This window comes from Oncorhynchus mykiss, chromosome 2 (assembly GCF_013265735.2).
Source record: "Oncorhynchus mykiss isolate Arlee chromosome 2, USDA_OmykA_1.1, whole genome shotgun sequence".
Classification (NCBI taxonomy): Eukaryota; Metazoa; Chordata; class Actinopteri; order Salmoniformes; family Salmonidae; genus Oncorhynchus; species Oncorhynchus mykiss.
In genome coordinates this window covers 96951499-96968815 of record NC_048566.1, presented here as the reverse complement: position 1 = coordinate 96968815, position 17317 = coordinate 96951499, and positions in this window count along the sequence as shown.

Genomic DNA, 17317 nt, shown 5'->3' with positions numbered 1-17317 from the left:
AGTTTGGATTTCTTTGAACTTTCTGACAAACTCATTAAATCAACTTTCGTTTTTGGTGCATGACACAAAACCACTCCCAACTTTTGTTTTCTCCTTCCCCATTGTGCATAAGTAATGTTTGGACAGAGCTTCTTGAACACACTCGACTAACCCACCCTAGACTAGCCGTGTGGAGAGCCACAGCCTTTTGTGGAGGTGTGTATGGGTCACTGAACTGGTCTCATATGATAGACATCCCATTATACCGTATGTAGATACTAGTCATCACCCATCAAACATATCAAAAATATACTTTCAACCACGTTTGACTGCGTTCTGTTTATCAAAATAAAATCTAATTTTATTGGTCACATATACATGGTTAGCAGATGTTATTGATCACATACACATGGTTAGCAGATGTTATTGATCACATACACATGGTTAGCAGATGTTATTGGTCACATACACATGGTTAGCAGATGTTATTGATCACATACACATGGTTAGCAGATGTTATTGATCACATACACATGGTTAGCAGATGTTATTGATCACATACACATGGTTAGCAGATGTTATTGGTCACATATACATGGTTAGCAGATGTTATTGATCACATACACATGGTTAGCAGGTGTTATTGGTCACATATACATGGTTAGCAGATGTTATTGGTCACATACACATGGTTAGCAGATGTTATTGATCACATACACATGGTTAGCAGATGTTAATGCGAGTGTAGCGAAATGCTTCTGGCTTCTAGTTCCGACAATGCAGTAACATCTAACAAGCAATCTAACAAATTCACAACAACTACCTTATATATTATTCCATTCCAGCCATTGCAATGAGCCCATCCTCCTATAGCTGCTCCCACCAGCCATCTCTGATGCACATTCACAGCATGTTGATGAATAGTGAGTGAAAGGGAAGGCACATTTCTGGTTGTTTCAGCTCCAGCATTTCTTCATAGCGCTCAGACATGGATTCCCCTGCTCCTGTGATTCAACTAGCAGTGCACAACACTGGTCATAGCCTAGTCCCAGTCCTAGTCCCAGTCCTACTCCCAGTCCTGCTCCTAGTCCTAGTCCCAGTCCTACTCCCAGTCCTGCTCCCAGTCCTAGTCCCAATCCTACTCCCAGTCCTGCTCCCAGTCCTAGTCCCAGTCCTACTCCCAGTCCTGCTCCCAGTCCTAGTCCCAGTCCTACTCCCAGTCTCAGTCCCAGTCCTAGTCCCAGTCCTGCTCCCAGTCACAGTCCTAGTCCTACTCCCAGTCCTAGTTCCAGTCCCAGTCCTACTCCCAGTCCCAGTCCTAGTCCTAGTCCTAGTCCCAGTCCCAGTCCCATTTCCAGTCCCAGTCCCAGTCCTACTCCCAGTCACAGTCCCAGTCCTAGTTCCAGTCCCAGTCCTACTCCCAGTCCCAGTCCTAGTCCCAGTCCCAGTCCTAGTCCCAGTCCCAGTCCCAGTCCTATTTCCAGTCCCAGTCACAGTCCCAGTCCTATTTCCAGTCCCAGTCACAGTCCCAGTCCTAGTCCTAGTCCCAGTCCCAGTCCTATTTCCAGTCCCAGTCCCAGTCCTAGTCCCAGTCCTACTCCCAGTCCCAGTCCCAGTCCTACTCCCAGTCCTATTTCCAGTCCCAGTGTGGCACAGTTAGTGTGAATCCCAAATGCCACCCTATTCCCTATATAGTGCCCTACTGCAGACCAGAGCCCTATTCCCTATATAGTGCATTACCTTTGAGGTCAATGTGGGGAATCGTTTTAATATAATATTTTAGAGAGCAGGTTGGCATCTATTGTCATGAATCTTGCCCTGGAGGCATCTCTGCAGAGTGGTCACTAGCTGGCACAGTCACAAAGTCATAAAATTAGATTTTAAACCTACCTGTTACAGGTCTGAGGCATAAAACCAAGCAAACAGATTTGGCAAATTTGGCTTGTGTTATGAAATCTTCTCTCAGTCGAATTTAATTAAAAAAAATATATATATATATGAGGTGCAACAGGGTCAATTATATTACTTCACATTATCATGAATTCGTTAATATCCGTACAAAAATAACTACCGTAAAAAAGAAAAAGTACATTCCTACCTTTTGCCATTCCATATTCAGTCCCTTAAACCAATACACAACTATTACTATCCAATAAGAACAGTGCAAATGACATACCTCGTATGTTAAACCATCGGTGACAACCGGTCATTCAGGGCAGCGGGGGCAGTTTATTTATTTATTTATTTTTTTTTGGGGGGGGGGGGGGGGGTTCTTATTTTGCATGTTATTTTGGCATTAATATGTGTCACATATCAGTTTGCAAACAATGTAAGGAAGAAAATACATATCATTGAGTTAATAAAGCCTCCATACAAACATGGTCTGTCTTTTGTTTTCTTGAGTAAGGCAGCTCCAAAATGCAGGTGTTTCAGCCTGTGCTTCTGTGGCGGGGCAAGCCAGCAGAAAATACGGAGTGTTGCGCCGTGATTGGCTCAGTGTTCTGTCAATCATGGGGACACGACGTCACCGCCAAGTCTAAGGGTAATTTCAAGCCCCTTGGGTGCTGCCACAGAGTTTACATTAGAAGTGCCCATCCAAGAAGGCTCATGGTCATTGGCCACAGATAATATGACGTCAAATCACGTCATGTGTAGAGAAGCTTTGATTGGACCGATCATGTCAACCTCATACTTTCAAAATCTTGAGTTATATTGACTACGTCTGTCCTAGCGTGCTCATTAATGTCTTCAATCAAAATTACGGATGGCCTCTTATCCACTTGTCGTCCCCTTATGCCATAGTTCGTACATCTCAATTACCAGTAGAAACCACATTTGTTTAAGTAAGTCAGCCGTATCAGCTATGTTTTTTTTAAAGGCAATAAATTAGGCTGAAAAAACTGTTGCCAGACAAGGCTCCGCTGATAGCCAGGTGTAGCAGTGGTAAGCTGTTGGGACTCTGCTGTTGGGTCAGCTGATAGCCAGGTGTAGCAGTGGTAAGCTGTTGGGACTCTGCTGTTGGGTCAGCTGATAGCCAGGTGTAGCAGTGGTAAGCTGTTGGGACTCTGCTGTTGGGTCAGCTGATAGCCAGGTGTAGCAGTGGTAAGCTGTTGGGACTCTGCTGTTGGGTCAGCTGATAGCCAGGTGTAGCAGTGGTAAGGTGTTGGGACTCTGCTGTTGGGTCAGCTGATAGCCAGGTGTAGCAGTGGTAAGCTGCTGGGACTGCTGTTGGGTCAGCTGATAGCCAGGTGTAGCAGTGGTAAGGTGTTGGGACTGCTGTTGGGTCAGCTGATAGCCAGGTGTAGCAGTGGTAAGGTGTTAGGACTCTGCTGTTGGGTCAGCTGATAGCCAGGTGTAGCAGTGGTAAGGTGTTGGGACTCTGCTGTTGGGTCAGCTGATAGCCAGGTGTAGCAGTGGTAAGCTGCTGGGACTGCTGTTGGGTCAGCTGATAGCCAGGTGTAGCAGTGGTAAGGTGTTGGGACTCTGCTGTTGGGTCAGCTGATAGCCAGGTGTAGCAGTGGTAAGGTGTTAGGACTCTGCTGTTGGGTCAGCTGATAGCCAGGTGTAGCAGTGGTAAGCTGCTGGGACTGCTGTTGGGTCAGCTGATAGCCAGGTGTAGCAGTGGTAAGCTGTTGGGACTCTGCTGTTGGGTCAGCTGATAGCCAGGTGTAGCAGTGGTAAGCTGTTGGGACTCTGCTGTTGGGTCAGCTGATAGCCAGGTGTGGCAGTGGTAAGGTGTTGGGACTCTGCTGTTGGGTCAGCTGATAGCCAGGTGTAGCAGTGGTAAGCTGCTGGGACTGCTGTTGGGTCAGCTGATAGCCAGGTGTAGCAGTGGTAAGGTGTTGGGACTGCTGTTGGGTCAGCTGATAGCCAGGTGTAGCAGTGGTAAGGTGTTAGGACTCTGTTGGGACAGCTTTATGTCGGCACTAACAGTTTGATGGGCACCATTTGTCACCTTTATAGTGCAATTCATGTATTGTTTAGTGTTGCGTTGTGTTGTGACTTTGCTGGCATGAATCCCACATCTTTTTTTTCCCCCACCAAGATTTACATGCTAAAATCACCAATGAAAACCACCAATCTGTATCTTTGTCCAACACATCCCAAAAGACTACCCGCTATAGAAGTGTAATTAAACATGCTACTCAAAGCTCGGGGGTTGGTTTGTGGTATATTGGTCATTATAAACTGGGTGGTTCGAGCCCTGAATGCTGATTGGTTGACAGCCGTGGTATATCAGACCGTATACCTCAGGTATGACAAAATATGTATTTGTAGATGCTCTGATTACATTGGTAACCAGTTTATAATAGCAATAATGCACCTCGGGGGTTTGTGATATATGGCCAATGTACCACGTCTAAGGGCTGTATCCAGGCACTCCGCATTGCGTCGTGCTTAAGAACAGCCCTTAGCCGTGGTATAAACTACACTCCCTCAGGCCTTATAGCTTAAATATATCACGGCTAAGGGCTGTTCTTTCGCGTCGTGCCTCAAATTTGGTTTGCATCGGTTGAATGAAGAAGTGAGGTCACGATCACTGTGAAAAGGTCACCAACCATCCGATCTACTGGTGCCATCTAGTGGTACCAACCCATTTCAGTGCATGTCAATGCAGAATTCTTGGAGGACTGGCGCCATCTAGTGGTAGCAACACATTTCAGTGCATGTCAATGCAGAATGCTTGGAGGACTGGCGCCATCTAGTGGTAGCAACACATTTCAGTGCATGTCAATGCAGAACGCTTGGAGGACTGGCGCCATCTAGTGGTAGCAACACATTTCAGTGCATGTCAATGCAGAACGCTTGGAGGACTGGCGCCATCTAGTGGTAGCAACACATTTCAGTGCATGTCAATGCAGAACGCTTGGAGGACTGGCGCCATCTAGTGGTACCAACACATGTCAGTGCATGTCAATGCAGAACGCTTGGAGGACTGGCGCCATCTAGTGGTAGCAACACATTTCAGTGCATGTCAATGCAGAACGCTTGGAGGACTGGCGCCATCTAGTCGTAGCAACACATTTCAGTGCATGTCAATGCAGAACGCTTGGAGGACTGGCGCCATCTAGTGGTAGCAACACATTTCAGTGCATGTCAATGCAGAACGCTTGGAGGACTGGCGCCATCTAGTGGTAGCAACACATTTCAGTGCATGTCAATGCAGAACGCTTGGAGGACTGGCGCCATCTAGTGGTAGCAACACATTTCAGTGCATGTCAATGCAGAACGCTTGGAGGACTGGCGCCATCTAGTGGTAGCAACACATTTCAGTGCATGTCAATGCAGAACGCTTGGAGGACTGGCGCCATCTAGTGGTAGCAACACATTTCAGTGCATGTCAATGCAGAACGCTTGGAGGACTGGCGCCATCTAGTGGTAGCAACCCATTTCAGTGCATGTCAATGCAGAACGCTTGGAGGACTGGCGCCATCTAGTGGTACCAACACATTTCAGTGCATGTCAATGCAGAATGCTTGGAGGACTGGCGCCATCTAGTGGTAGCAACACATTTCAGTGCATGTCAATGCAGAACGCTTGGAGGACTGGCGCCATCTAGTGGTAGCAACACATTTCAGTGCATGTCAATACAGAATGCTTGGAGGACTGGTGCCATCTAGTGGTACCAACACATTTCAGTGCATGTCAATGCAGAACGCTTGGAGGACTGGCGCCATCTAGTGGTAGCAACACATTTCAGTGCATGTCAATGCAGAACACTTGGAGGACTGTCAAATAAAGAAAAACTAAAAATAATAAAATCATCCTTTCAAATCAAAATCAATAATCACAAAACTGTGACCATACATTTTGTGTGCGTCACATAACCCTAACTTTAACCCTAACCTTAACCACACTGCCTACCATCATGCCAAACCCTAACGTTTAAATTAAGACCAAAATAATATTATTTTCGTTTTCATTAATTATTACAATAGAACCAATTTCGACTTTGCAGCTGGCGCATCTAGCGGGTATCGAGATACAAGATTCATGACGATAAACGTCAACCTGCTTTTAAAGATGAGAGGAAATTGCCCTCATTCATCAAATAAAATCAAATATGAAGTCATTAATTTCTTCAGGCTTATGGAGGTTCCCTATAAAAACTGGATAAGTAAATGATTAAACAGGTACAGTGGCCCACTTTACTATACTACACACCACATTATACTATACTGTACTATAATATACTATACTATATTATACAATACTTTGATATGCTATACTATACCTCACTATACTACACTGTACTATATTATACCATACCATACTATATTATACTATACTTTACGATAGTATACTTTGTTATACCATACAATACTTTACTATACTATATTATGCTATGCTATACTATATTATACTATTCTATACTATATTATACTATGCTATACAATACTTTACGATACTATACTATACTATATTATACCATACAATACTTTACTATGCTATACTGTATTCTACTATATTATATTATACTATATTATACTATTCTATACTGTGATATACCACATTATACTATACCCTACTACACTATACTATATTATACTTTACTATGCTATACTATACTTCAACATACTTTGTTATGCCATACTTTACTATACTATACTATAGGATTGACCTGTGCAAGCTTTATCACCTGACTAGAGACTGAGCTGTCTGGAAGCACAAAAGGATCAAAGCTACTATGCTGTAGAAACACTTCATAAACGTGTCCACTGCGCTAGGAGAGCTGTGCTGTTATAAACTATAAATCACACACACGCACGAACACACACACATACATTCTGTAATCCATAGATCAAAGACTTCATTTAATAGGAGACAATTTTACGGTGGGGTTGAGGAAAGAGAGAGAGAGAGTGTGTGGGTGTGTGTGTGTGTGTGGGGGGGGGGGGGGGGGGGGGTGCATAGCATTGCTGGATATAAGTGCTTCATGAATATAGAGCATGTTTAGATACATGTATATAACTTGTCTTCTCTCCTGCTCTCAGATTTACAATCAGGAGACATCAAAAAACGCTCAGACATAGCAAGGATATTGTCTAGTTGTCGAGAAGGTGTGTGCGTGTGTGTGTGCGTGTGCGTGTGCGTGTGCGTGTGTGAGTGTGCGTGTGTGTGTGTGTGTGTGTGTGTGTGTGCGTGCGTGCGTGTGTTGGGCTACACAACACTGGACGGGGAATGCCAGCATGTCAACACCTCACTGTCCTGTTGGGAATCAGAGGCTATGTACAACAGAAGGGCACATAAGGATACAGACAAAGCCTAATGATGACAAAGTGCTAGAACGCGGAGTTAATGTGCCAGATTAAAGAGGGGAGCCTTATAAATGACGCAATTAAGTGAAAATTAATTTGAGCAAGTTAAAGCTATAAGATGTGCAATACTTTTCTTATCTGTTTAATGGATGCTGCCTGACAGTGAAAATATTGGAGAGAGAGATGAGACTGTAGACTATATATTAAATAGTGGTACTGATGACTATCGATGATTTTGTTGTAAAAGTGATGTTCGCACTAATTTACTCACATGTGAATCCTATGCATCAGTTCCAATGCATCAGTTTCTATGCATCAGACACCTCCCTCTGCAACTGGATCCTGGACTTCCTGATGGGCCGCCCCAAGGTGGTGAGGGTAGGTGACAGCACGTCCGCCACGCTGATCCTCAACACAGGGGCCCCTCAGGGGTGCGTGCTCAGTCCCCTCCTGTACTCCCTGTTCACTCATGACTGCACGGCCAGGCATGACTCCAACACCATCATTACATTTCCAGATGACACAACAGTGGTAGGCTTGATCACCGACAACGACGCGACAGCCTATAGGGAGGAGGTCAGAGACCTGGCCGTGTGGTGCCAGAACAACAACCTCTCCCTCAACGTGATCAAAACAAAGGAGATGATTGTTGACTACAGGATTAAGAGGACTGAACACGCCCCCATTCTCATTGACGGGGCTGCAGTGGAGCAGGTTGAGAGCTTCAAGTTCCTTGGTATCCACGTCACCAACAAACTGACATGGTCAAAGCACACCAAGACAGTCGTGAAGAAGGCACGACAAAACCTATTCACCCTCAGACTGAAAATATTTGCCATGGGTCCTTAGATCCTCAAAAGGTTCTACAGCTGCACCATCGAGAGCATCCTGACTTGTTGCATCACTGCCTGGAATGGCAACTCTGACCGCAATGCACTACAAAGGGTAGTGAGAACGGCCCAGTACATCACCTGGGCCAAGCTTCCTGCCATCCAGGACCTCGATACCAGGCGGTGTCAGAAGAAAACCAAAACATTGTCAAAGACTCCAGCCACCCTAGTCATTTTGTTCTCTCTGCTACCGCACGGCAAGCGGTACCGGAATGCCAAGTCTAGGTCCAAGAGGCTTCTAAACAGCTTCTACCCCCAAGCCATAAGACTCCTGAACATCTAGTCAAATGGCTACCCAGACTATTTTCAGTGCCTCCCCCCTCTTTACACCACTGCTTCTCTCTGTTGTCATCTATGCATAGTCACATTAATAACTCTACCTACATGTACATATTACCTCAAATAACCAGTGGCCCCACACATGGACTCTGCATTGGTACATCCCTGTATATAGTTTCGCTATTGTTACAGTGCCTTGCGAAAGTATTCGGCCCCCTTGAACTTTGCGACCTTTTTCAAACATAAAGATATAAAACTGTATTTTTTTGTGAAGAATCAACAACAAGTGGGACACAATCATGAAGTGGAACAACATTTATTGGATATTTCAAACTTTTTTAACAAATCAAAAACTGAAAAATTGGGCGTGCAAAATTATTCAGCCCCTTTACTTTCAGTGCAGCAAACTCTCTCCAGAAGTTCAGTGAGGATCTCTGAATGATCCAATGTTGACCTAAATGACTAATGATGATAAATACAATCCACCTGTGTGTAATCAAGTCTCCGTATAAATGCACCTGCACTGTGATAGTCTCAGAGGTCCGTTAAAAGCGCAGAGAGCATCATGAAGTACAAGGAACACACCAGGCAGGTCCGAGATACTGTTGTGAAGAAGTTTAAAGCCGGATTTGGATACAAAAATATTTCCCAAGCTTTAAACATCCCAAGGAGCACTGTGCAAGCGATAATATTGAAATGGAAGGAGTATCAGACCACTGCAAATCTACCAAGACCTGGCCGTCCCTCTAAACTTTCAGCTCATACAAGGAGAAGACTGATCAGAGATGCAGCCAAGAGGCCCATGATCACTCTGGATGAACTGCAGAGATCTACAGCTGAGGTGGGAGACTCTGTCCATAGGACAACAATCAGTCGTATATTGCACAAATCTGGCCTTTATGGAAGAGTGACAAGAAGAAAGCCATTTCTTAAAGATATCCATAAAAAGTGTTGTTTAAAGTTTGCCACAAGCCACCTGGGCACACCAAACATGTGGAAGAAGGTGCTCTGGTCAGATGAAACCAAAATTGAACTTTTTGGCAACAATGCAAAACGTTATGTTTGGCGTAAAAGCAACACAGCTCATAACCCTGAACACACCATCCCCACTGTCAAACATGGTGGTGGCAGCATCATGGTTTGGGCCTGCTTTTCTTCAGCAGGGACAGGGAAGATGGTTAAAATTGATGGGAAGATGGATGGAGCCAAATACAGGACCATTCTGGAAGAAAACCTGATGGAGTCTGCAAAAGACCTGAGATTGGGACGGAGATTTGTCTTCCAACAAGACAATGATCCAAAACATAAAGCAAAATCTACAATGGAATGGTTCAAAAATAAACATATCCAGGTGTTAGAATGGCCAAGTCAAAGTCCAGACCTGAATCCAATCGAGAATCTGTGGAAAGAACTGAAAACTGCTGTTCACAAATGCTCTCCATCCAACCTCACTGAGCTCGAGCTGTTTTGCAAGGAGGAATGGGAAAAAATGTCAGTCTCTCGATGTGCAAAACTGATAGAGACATACCCCAAGCGACTTACAGCTGTAATCGCAGCAAAAGGTGGCGCTACAAAGTATTAACTTAAGGGGGCTGAATAATTTTGCACGCCCAATTTTTCAGTTTTTGATTTGTTAAAAAAGTTTGAAATATCCAATAAATGTCGTTCCACTTCATGATTGTGTCCCACTTGTTGTTGATTCTTCACAAAAAAATACAGTTTTATATCTTTATGTTTGAAGCCTGAAATTTGGCAAAAGGTCGCAAAGTTCAAGGGGGCCGAATACTTTCGCAAGGCACTGTATTTCACTGCTGCTCTTTAATTACTTGTTACTTTTATCTCGTATTAGTACTATGTGTATTATTTTTTAACCTGAATTGTTGGTTAGGGGCTTCGTAAGTCAGCATTTCACAGTAAGGTTGTATTCGGTGCATGTGACTAATAACATTTGATTGGATTTTATCAGATTCTATGCATCAGATTCTATGCATCAGATTCTATGCATCAGATTCTATGCATCAGATTCTATGCATCAGATTCTATGCATCAGATTCTATGTATCAGATTCCATGCATCAGATTCTATGCATCAGATTCTATGCATCAGATTCTATGCATCAGATTCTATGTATCAGATTCCATGCATCAGATTCTATGCATCAGATTCAATTCAAATCAATTCAAGGGGCTTTATTGCACAGGAAACATATGTTAGCATTGCCAAAGCAAGTGAGGTAGATAATATACAAAAGTGAAATAAACAATAAAAATGAACAGGAAACATTACACTCACAGAAGTTTCAAAAGAATAATATTATGTATATATACAGTGTTGTAACGATGTGCACATGGTTAATGTACAAAAGGGAAAATAAATAAGCATAAATATGGGTTGTATTTACAATGGTGTTTGTTCTTCACTGGTTGACCTTTTCTTGTGGCAACAGGTCACACATCTTGCTGCTGTGATGTCACACTGTGGAATTTCACCCAGTAGATAAGGGAGTTTATCAAAATTGGATTTGTTTTCGAATTCTTTGTGGATCTGTGTAATCTGAGAGAAATATGTGTCTCTAATATGGTCATACATTGGGCAGGAGGTTAGGAAGTGCAGCTCAGTTTCCACCTCATTTTGTGGGCAGCGAGCACATAGCCTGTCTTCTCTTGAGAGCCATGTCTGTCTACGGCGGCCTTTCTCAATAGCAAGGCTATGCTCACTGAGTCTGTACATAGTCAAAGCTTTGCATCAGATTCTATGTATCAGTTTCTATGCATCAGATTCTATGTATCAGTTTCTATGCATCAGATTCTATGCATCCGTTTCTATGCATCAGCTTCTATGCATCAGATTCTATGCATCAGTTTCTATGCATCAGATTCTATGCATCCGATTCTATGCATCAGATTCTATGCATCAGATTCTATGCATCCGATTCTATGCATCAGATTCTATGCATCAGATTCTATGCATCAGATTCTATGCATCAGATTCTATGCATCAGATTCTATGCATCAGATTCTATGCATCAGATTCTATGCATCCGATTCCATGCATCAGATTCTATGCATCAGATTCTATGCATCAGATTCTACGCATCAGATTCTATGCATCAGATTCTATGCATCAGATTCTACGCATCAGATTCTATGCATCAGATTCTACGCATCAGATTCTATGCATCAGATTCTATGCATCAGATTCTACGCATCAGATTCTATGCATCAGTTTCTATGCATCAGATTCTATGCATCAGATTCTATGCATCAGATTCTATGCATCAGATTCTACGCATCAGATTCTATGCATCAGATTCTATGCATCAGATTCTACGCATCAGATTCTATGCATCAGTTTCTATGCATCAGATTCTATGCATCAGATTCTATGCATCAGATTCTATGCATCAGATTCTACGCATCAGATTCTATGCATCAGTTTCTATGCATCAGATTCTACGCATCAGATTCTATGCATCCGATCCAATGCATTATTTCTTAACCTTGTGTTTTGACGCTAACCTGACTGAATAGCTCTGTTCTAAATTAGAGTTTGAAACAGTTTTGTTCATTAGAAGTTGAAAAAGTGATGCAATTATACACTATAGTGTATGTCTGGCATAGTGAGCTCCTTGAATCATTTTTCTAATTTGCAGATCGGAACCGCTGTGAAAGTCAATTAATGAATCCATTATTTAATTAGTCTGTATGGTGCTTAACCATCTCCTTTAAAGGGGAACCTCGACTGAACCTTTCCCGTCCGTGAGCAGTAGTACACACAGCGATACACTTTGTAACGTTTAATAAACACTATGTTCAATAGACTGTCTTTATTTCAAATTAGTCTCTGGTGATTATCTAGCTAGTTCCTCAACTGAACCAGCCTGTCTGCTCTTGGATTAAAACCTCAACCGTCACTGAGACGAGTTTTAAAACTGTATCACACTTCTGCTTTGTTCTTTTAAAAATATTACATTTTAATCAAAGGTAAGTATTTCAAATATCTTGAATCCAAACAGTATTGTTCAGCTGGGGGGGGGGTTCTGTGTGATTTGGGATCATCACGTCACTCCCAGGGCATACCACTCTCTTTCTGTCTGAGGTGACAAGCACAAGCATTTCGCTACACTCGCATTAACATCTGCTAACCATGCGTATGTGACAAATAAAATTTGATTTGATTTGATTTGACATAGATGTCAAACCCACGTGAAGTAGTGAGGAGCCTATTGTTGTTGATGAGTCAGTCACAGAGCTACGCGAGGACAGAACTTGTCTTGGAAACAGTTCTGAAGCTGCCATGTTCCTGTCGTCTAGGTTGAAAATGGGAAGGTTAAGACAACGTAATAATTCCATGTGGAAGTGTTAGAAAATTAACATGGGACCAGTGCCGTTGCTGGATTCTACAGGATTAGCAGTGAAAGTGTGACCAGCGGTCGGGAGACACGGTAATAAAGTGGCTGTAGATGATTTAAAAAACATCAACATGAATAGAATGACAGTAAAGCAGGTACACTATACAGTATATACAGAAGTATGTGGACACCCGTTCAAATTAGTGGATTCGGGTATTTCAGCCACACCCGTTGCGGACAGGTGTATAAAATCGAGCACACAGCCATGCAATCTCCATAGACAAACAATGGCAGTAGAATGGCCTTACTAAAGAGCTCAGTGACTTTCAACGTGGCACCGTCACAGGATAGCAACTTTCCAACAAGTCAGTTTGTCAATTTCTGCCCTGCTACAGCTTCCCCAGTCAACTGTAAGTGCTTTTATTGTGTAGTGGAAATGTCTATGAGCAACAACGGCTCAGCCACAAAGTGGTAGGCCACACAAGCTCACAGAACAGGTCCACCGAGTGCTGAAGCACGTAAGCGCTTATAAATTGTCTGTCCTCGGTTGCAACACTCACTACCAACTGCCCCTGGAAGCAACGACAGCACAAGAACTGTTCGTCGGAAGCTTCATGAAATGGGTTTCCATGGCCGAGCAGCTGCACAAAAGCCTAAGATTACCATGAACAATGCAAAGATTAATTTGGTGTGGTGTAAATCTCGCCACCATTGGACTCTGGAGCAGTGGAAACGTGTTCTCTGGAGTGATGAATCAGGGTGACAGGTAGTCTAGCGGTTAACAGCGTTTGGGCCAGTAACTGAAAGGTCGCTGGTTCGAATCCCTGAGCTGAGTAGGTGAAAAATCTGTTGATGAGCCCTTGAGCAAGGCACTTGATCTGGATAAGACTGTCTGCTCAGTGACTGAAATGTAAATGTATTTAGTCACGTTTCACCACCTGGCAGTCCGACGGGCAAATCTGGGTTTGGCGGATGCCAGGAGGACGTCACCAATGCATAGTGCCAACTGTAACGTTTGGTGGAGGAGGAATAATGGTCTGGGGCTGTTTTTCATGGTTCGGGAGAACATCACCAATGCATAGTGCCAACTGTAACGTTTGGTGGAGGAGGAATAATGGTCTGGGGCTGTTTTTCATGGTTCGGGAGAACATCACCAATGCATAGTGCCAACTGTAACGTTTGGTGGAGGAGGAATAATGGTCTGGGGCTGTTTTTCATGGTTCGGGAGAACATCACCAATGCATAGTGCCAACTGTAACGTTTGGTGGAGGAGGAATAATGGTCTGGGGCTGTTTTTCATGGTTCGGGAGAACATCACGAATGCATAGTGCCAACTGTAACGTTTGGTGGAGGAGGAATAATGGTCTGGGGCTGTTTTTCATGGTTCGGGAGAACATCACCAATGCATAGTGCCAACTGTAACGTTTGGTGGAGGAGGAATAATGGTCTGGGGCTGTTTTTCATGGTTCGGGAGAACATCACCAATGCATAGTGCCAACTGTAACGTTTGGTGGAGGAGGAATAATGGTCTGGGGCTGTTTTTCATGGTTCGGGAGAACATCACCAATGCATAGTGCCAACTGTAACGTTTGGTGGAGGAGGAATAATGGTCTGGGGCTGTTTTTCATGGTTCGGGAGAACATCACGAATGCATAGTGCCAACTGTAACGTTTGGTGGAGGAGGAATAATGGTCTGGGGCTGTTTTTCATGGTTCGGGAGAACATCACCAATGCATAGTGCCAACTGTAACGTTTGGTGGAGGAGGAATAATGGTCTGGGGCTGTTTTTCATGGTTCGTGAGAACGTCACCAATGCATAGTGCCAACTGTAATGTTTGGTGGAGGAGGAATAATTAGTCATGAACAATGTAAAAAAGACACCCTTCTGTTTCCAAAATGTTGTAATTTTACGATGAAAAATATGATATGCATGATTGTAAGTCCCGTTGGATAAAAGTGTACGCTAAATAGTATATATTCGATTATCAGAGTAGTGACAGAAGAGACCTTGTTAGGTCCATAGAGATTTGGTTTATCTGAAGTAAACTGTAACTATCTCTGCCCCTTGCATGTACAGTTGAAGTCGGGAAATTTACATACACCTTAGCCAAATACATTTAAACTCAGTTTTTCACAATTCCTGACATTTAATACTAGTAAAAATTCTCTGTCTTAGGGCAGTTAGGATCACCACTTTATTTTAAGAATGGGAAATTATTATTATTTATTTCAGCTTTTATTTCTTTCATCACATTCCCAGTTGGTTAGATGTGAACATACACTCAATTAGTATTTGTAGCATTGCCTTAAAATTGTTTAACTTGGGTCAAACGTTTCGGGTAGCCTTCCACAAGCTTCCCACAATAAGTTGGGTGAATTTTGGCCCATTCCTCCTGACAGAGCTGGTGTAACTGAGTCAGGTTTTTAGGCCTCCTTGCTTGCACACACTTTTTCAGTTCTGCCCACAAATTCTCTATAGGATTGAGGTCAGGGCTTTGTGATGGCCACTCCAAGACCTTGTCCTTAAGCCATTTTGACACAACTTTGGAAGCATGCTTGGGGACATTGTCCATTTGGAAGACCCATTTGTGACCCAGCTTTAACTTCCTGACTGATGTCTTGAGATGTTGCTTCAATATATCCACATAATTTCCAACCTCATGAAGCCATCTATTTTGTGAAGTGCACCAGACCCTCCTGCAGCAAAGCACCTCCACAACATGATGCTGCCACCCCCATGCTTCACGGTTGGGATGGTGTTTTTCGGCTTGCAAGACTCCCCCTTTTTCCTACAAACATAACGATGGGCCTTATGGCCAAACAGTTATATTATTGTTTCATCAGACCAGAGGACATTTCTCCAAAAGTATGATCCTTGTCCCCATGTGCAGTTGCAAACTGCAAACTGTCTGGCTTTTTTGTGGCGGTTTTGGAGCAGTGGCCTTTCAGGTTCTGTCGATATTAAAGGACTAATTCTACTGTGGATATAGATACTTTTGTACCTGTTTATCATCACAAGGTTCTTTGCTGTTGTTCTGGGATTGAGTTGCACTTTTTGCACCAAAGTACTTTAATCTCTAGGCGAAAGAACGCGTCTCCTCCCTGAGCGGTATGATGGCTGCGTGGTCCCATGGTGTTTATACAGTACATGGTACCTTCGGGCATTTGGAAATTGCTCCCAAGGATGAACCAGACTTGTGAAGGTCTACAATTTTTTTTCTTAGGTCTTTTTATTTTCCCATGACGTCAAGCAAAGAGGCACTGAGTTTGAAAGTAGGCCTTGAAATATACCCACAGTTACACCTCCAATTGACTCAATTAGCCTATCAGAAGCTTCTAAAGCCATCACATCATTTTCTGGGATTTTCCAAGCTGTTTAAAGGCACAATCAATTTAGTGTATGTAAACTTCTGACCCACTGGAATTGTGATACAGTGAATTATAAGTGAAATAATCTGTCTGTAAACAATTGTTGGAAAAAATGACTTGTGTCATGCACAAAGTAGATCTCATAACCGACTTGCCAAACCTATAGTTTGTGAACAAGAAATTTGTGGAGTGGTTGAAAAACGAGTTTTAATGACTCCAACCTAAGTGTATGTAAACTTCCTACTTCAACTGTATGTGGTGTCAACAATAAGCAAGCACTGTGATAGAAGGTGATGCCGGTAAGAACCATGCATAAGAGTCTAAACATCCTTGAATTCTGAAAGAATAAACATCCAATAAACTTAGCCTGCTGCCTTGGCTACAAAAGCTTAGAAATATGCAAATGTCCTATATAATCAGACTAAATTTGAGCAGCGGTTATTGACTTACTTTGAGTGGGCCTGTTGGGCTTCACAATAACAAGCAAACGCAGACACACACACATAGACACACCAGCCCTCATCAGCTCTGGCAGGTGTGTCGATTGTGTGTGATATGTCACATATCTACCAGATGTTGCCAAGCAACTGATTAATTAGTCCAGTGTATTGAGTGTGTTGATTATTACCTCCCAAAGCTCTCTGGGGATGCTCTCTGTCTCTGATTGAACCACCTTGGGGAAGAAGAAGGACGTTTCAGTCCCACCGGATTTAAGAGACTTATAGCTAGGTACAAATAGTATATGTGGTTCTGGTTCTGGTCCTGAATCTGGTTCTGCTTCTGGTCCTCTATCGGGTTCTAGATCTGGTTCTGGTTCTGGATCCGGTTCTGGTTCTGTATCTTCTTCTTCTTGACTAACACTTCAGATTGATCCTCACAAGCCTTTTCCCCTTCTCTTCCCACAGTATCTGGAGAGCCTTTTCCCCTTCTCTTCCCACAGTATCTGGAGAGCCTTTTCCCCTTCTCTTCCCACAGTATCTGGAGAGCCTTTTCCACTTCTCTTCCCACAGTATCTGGAGAGCCTTTTCCCCTTCTCTTCCCACAGTATCTGGAGAGCCTTTTCCCCTTCTCTTCCCACAGTATCTGGAGAGCCTTTTCCCCTTCTCTTCCCACAGTATCTGGAGAGCCTTTTCCCCTTCTCTTCCCACAGTATCTGGAGAGCCTTTTCCCCTTCTCTTCCCACAGTATCT